The 5004-nt window shown below is 42.7% G+C and overlaps 1 pseudogene; it reads right to left on the bottom strand.

The window, feature by feature from the left end:
• Positions 1 to 1226: 1226 nt before the first annotated feature.
• On the bottom strand, positions 1227 to 2190 carry LOC147426347 (uncharacterized; annotated as a pseudogene).
• Positions 2191 to 5004: the final 2814 nt, after the last annotated feature.

Below are 5004 nucleotides of genomic sequence, written 5' to 3'. Positions count from 1 at the left end.
CGCCTTATGTTTATTGACCTTTTACATAGCATAGCCTTGCTTTAGCATAAGATACTCAAAAATATCACAAGATTGGGTTCTACAAGCATCAAAAGAATAAGATATGACCCTGAACAACCCAGATATCTGTTGAAAATTCTATAAAAAAGTGTCCCATAAGCCTGAGTGGATTAATCAAGTCCAGACATGACAATATCCCATGTAAGTAAGATTCTCAGCATTGCAGCCTGCTGCAAATTACAACACACACAAAAAAGACAAATTCCATCAACATCTATCTTCCATGCTCATGTCTTCATTCATGGCATTTGTTCATTTAAGACAGACAAAAGTGCTTTCTGAATCCAAGTTCAACAGCAAGCAGGCACCTCCTTGCTTCATTTCATAGCCTCCCCAAGGAAGAGAGGCACCAAGACCAAAAGGTGAACCATTAAAAACACCAATAGTTATCTCCACCCAGGTATCAACGTATTGTAGGTGCGCGTGCACACACACACACACACACACACCACAAACAAAGTAAGATCTAAATCTCATTCAAAAGAGAAAAAATTTAAAGTAATCAGCTCTTGAGTTGCACGTTTTTATCTCCTTATTCGCTACACACACACACACACACATTTTTATCTCCTTATTCTCTAGCACCATACATGTGCATCCCTGATACATAATGCCCGTACATAAGAGATATCATAACAAGTTTCTCTTGATATTAACATCGATACAAAGTGGACCAAAATGTAGATATAGACAAGATCTGTTAATATAATCATCGATACAAAGTAGGCCATGACGACTTCCAAAGTTTTCCATTAATACAAAAAAAGGCGAACACAAAAAAGACCTAAACCATGGCCTATCCAAGTGTGACCTCACCCAAAGCCTTGTTCAACCAGACATTGAGTTTCTGTCTCATGAACTCGACCTCTTCATGTGCAAACCGATTCTTTTTTAACTAAAAAAAAACACAAAGCATTAGAAAGCAAAAAAAGAATGAGAGTTCACACTATAATGAGTGCTTCAATTAAAACAAGCAATTATCAAATTTCCTTGAGGCTTTTGATCTTTAAGAGTGGTCTTTATTAATAACCTCATTGCTATCATCACATAATAACCACAGTCGCTAGAATTTGGCTGATGAGGACACTATAGCCAACAAACATGTGTATAAGTCAACAAAAAAAATTCAGTATACAATGCAATAGCACACAATACTAAATTGCACCCTAAAACTGTGTAGTGAGGAGTTCACAAGCTTCCCGAGGATCTTCAAGTTCTTGTTTGACTTGAAGATTTGAACAATGCTTACTAAAATGATTTAGTACTCTTCAAACACAAGAAATCAATTAATTGAAATTATACAAACAATTTGACCATTATGTTTAAAGCAAAAACAATGCATACCTATACACGCGTGGTAAGAGTATCTCCATGCAGACAATCGAAAGTGAGTTAAAGTGTATAGGTATGCAAACAATGCATACCTATACACGTGTGGTAAGAGTATCTCCATGCAGACAATCGAAAATGAGTTAAAGAGAATTATAGCTGACTATCGTCGAGAAAGAGTAGGTATGCGTATGAGATGGGCATTGTAAAATGTCACAAGAACCCAATGTGATTTATAAGGAGAACACACATTTAAACTTGAAGCTTTGACAAGTTTGATACGACGATAATACATAAAAATAAAACATTCATACCCATCCAAAACGGGGAAGAAGGTAAATATGTGAGATCCTAAATCAGGTGTCCCAAAGAAATTGCTAAACGTATGATCTCCTACAGCACGCTCAGAGACAAATAAGAACCATAAGTTGTCTACCCACCACACAGCTGAGAGAACATCGGGTGACAATATGCTTTCCATCCACCTATCAAGGATGAGATACACAAGTGAACAAAGCAAAAAAAAAAAATGTTACTTACGCATAAAGTTTTTTTCCTCACAATGCAAAAAGGCTGATCGTCTTTGTTGAAGCCTCAAGATCTAGAACATCGTCAATGACATGGGAATCTAACCCCGACTCAAGCCCAGCTCGAGAAGACCGTAAAACAAAAGTAACTCCCCTACGACACCTATGAAAAAATACACACTTACACTGTTTACTTTCCTAATTACGCTTGCAAGATTTACACGCGAAAGAGTAAATGTACGTTAGTAACACACCTATCCAAGAACTGATCCATATTGCTGTGATCGATCTCACACACAAGGCGATCATGGCTCACGGTTGGGTTGGGTTGGGATGTATCACCTCCGCTAGTTGCTTGCTATAAAACATGCTTGACCTCGATGAACCCTTTGAAAAGTGCCACATCAGTGGCACTTTTTGTTGCTATCACAATTATTAAACCTATATTATGTTCAATAAATTTTGAAAAGTGTCTCTAGACGATTACAATACTAGTAGCAGATACTAGCTGAAATGAAAATGAAAAATGACCTTGTTAACTTTAAACTGAAAAGGGAAGGGTGAGATTATGAGTGTTAACCCTCACGGCTCACGGACACCCCATCACCTACGATGGACGTGTATTATGTATTTGGTAGAGTCAGGTACCGGGCTTGTCGGTCCAATAGGGAAAGGTAGAGTGATCGCCGATGAGAGGCGCACTTTAACTTGGACATTCAAGGGATTAGTTGGTTAAGCATGGGCGCCCAAGTGTGAATGGGGTGAGCTCCTATAAAAGCCAACTAAACCTAATTTTTACTCATTCTCTCATTTGTGCAATTGAAGAGTGCTCTTGCTCCATCTCCATCTCCATCTTCTTCTTCTTCACCTCCTTGTGTGTGTGTGTGTGAGAGAGAGAGAGAGAGGGAGAGTGTGTGTGCGATCGAGCATTACGAAGGCACGACGGCGGCGAAGCGGTTGAGCGTGGCACGACTGTAGCTTCTTCTCCATCGCGGCGAGGAATCCACCACGAAGGCGAGCGTAGAGCGGTGAGTGACACACCCTTTGTTCTCTTGAGCTTGCTAGTTTAGGCTTGTTGTGTGCTTGGAGCCGTTTGTGGCTCGCACACGGTGTATTGGCAAGTCCCTTGCTTCGACAGTGCGGCAAGGAGCGCACATTTTTGGCGCCGCTACCGGGGATATGCCCTACACTAAGCTCGGTTAGCACTTTACGCTTTCTTCTGGTGCAATTTCTATCATAGGAAAGGCAGGGAAGGAGTGTGTGGAGATTTCTGTTTTTTGCGTTTTCTACATTTGCTGTCAAGTATCAATTTCTGCTATTGTCTGCGTTTTTTCAATTTCTGCAATTTCTGCATTTTCAAGTTCGGCGTTTTCAATTTCTGCAATTTTCTGCATTTCTGCGTTTTTTTAAATTTCTGCAATTTCTGCATATCTGCGTTTTCTGCAATTTTTGCATATCTGCGTTTTCAATTTCTATATAAAAGGTAGATCGGGATTGGTTTCCCAAGCCCAAGCCCAAGCCCAAGCCCAAGCCCAAGCCCAGGCCTCAGTCCTCAGTCTTATGATATATACTAGACTCACTCTTATATATATACCCTACTCCCTCAAGAGAGAATGAGAGCATGTGGGACAAGTCCTCCACTCTCCTCCTTTCTCTTCCCACTTGCACCCTTAGACTTTCTAGTTTGGGCCTAGTTCCCTACTGGAAATAGACAGTTTTACGGATTCCGAGGGCATAGAGTGACCAAACGGAGGGCTGTAAAGCACGGCACGACCCTCTGACCGATACGCTCGTTTTGAGCTATCACACGGCCCATTCCACGACACGCTCTAAAAAATCTAGCAAAAAAACAAACAAAAAATACGCTAAAAACTAGTCACAAGGCCTCTTAGAGCAGCTTTTTGACACCTTAGGGTATCAAAAGCACATGCACTTACGCTCTGGGCGGGTGCTAGAACACGAGCATATTGAGGGTGCCTCTGTTCATACGGACACCCATTACCCATCCACGATAAGCTCTAGACCCTCAGCGGGGACACAAGGTAGCACCACCCAAGACCCTAAAATAGCCACTAGTGATTCCTCCTCCGACTCAGAAATCATGGAAGCATACCCTACTCAAAACACTGAGAGAGAAGGCCATGCACCTCCCGAAGCTCCATAGCCTAGTACTAGTATGTTTAGCCGTTTCATGGAAACATTAGGTAGAGCTACTCGCTCGGAACCTGATGCAAATGAAGCACACGAAGGGGGTGGGGAAGTGGACTCTCCTTTCACATCGCACGTGGACCCCACACCCCCAAAGAGTGTCCATGTGGATATCCTACCAACTTCTTACCAAGAAGGCCCTGTTGAGCTGCCTCCTTCAGAAGTTCCCTCTAGAGTACCGTTGGTGACAAGTAAAACCACGGGGAGCAACATTGCTTCTACCTCACAAGAAACCATTAACACGTCGACTCTAGAAGGATTGTTCATTAATGATCATTGGACATACGACCTCCACACTGAGGTGTTGACGGATCTACACTCTGGCCACGCCTACCATGTAGGATGGATAGAGATTGTACAATCCACCTCTAGTGCCACGAGCATCGAAGATCAACAAAAAATGATCTCTAATGTTATCCATGGCATTATTCAATCAGAAAGGCAAAACCGAGGGGTAAATATACTCTCAGCTGGCCCCATGAGATTTCTGGATACGAGCAAGGCTCAACAGCCTACTCTATCACAAATGGAGACTCCTCTAATGAGTCCCATGGACCCATCTTACGTCATTTCACCTGGGGTCTCTATGCAATCTGAGCCTCCGAGTGACAACTTTAGCTTCCCTAACTTGGCTCAACCCTCTATTAAGGAAAACCCAGTGCTCACTCCAGGGATAAGCCTGACAGAGAATGTACCGATGACATCTACGGTTAGCGCAGTGCCACTACCTAGTGTCGTAGTACCTAATATGGGGCCTCGACCGTATGTGCCTCTAGCCCCTTATGCACACATGGCCCCCACACCTCCAATTGTACCACTTGCTTATGCTCCTCGAGTGCCGCTCCCTAGCCCTTATCCGAGTGGACCTATGCCCGGTTAT

Source organism: Adiantum capillus-veneris, chromosome 24 (assembly GCF_014529385.1).
Source record: "Adiantum capillus-veneris isolate H3 chromosome 24, ASM1452938v2, whole genome shotgun sequence".
NCBI classification, from domain to species: Eukaryota; Viridiplantae; Streptophyta; class Polypodiopsida; order Polypodiales; family Pteridaceae; genus Adiantum; species Adiantum capillus-veneris.
Note: the sequence above shows the minus strand (reverse complement) of the source record. Positions and strands in the feature narration are given on the sequence as shown.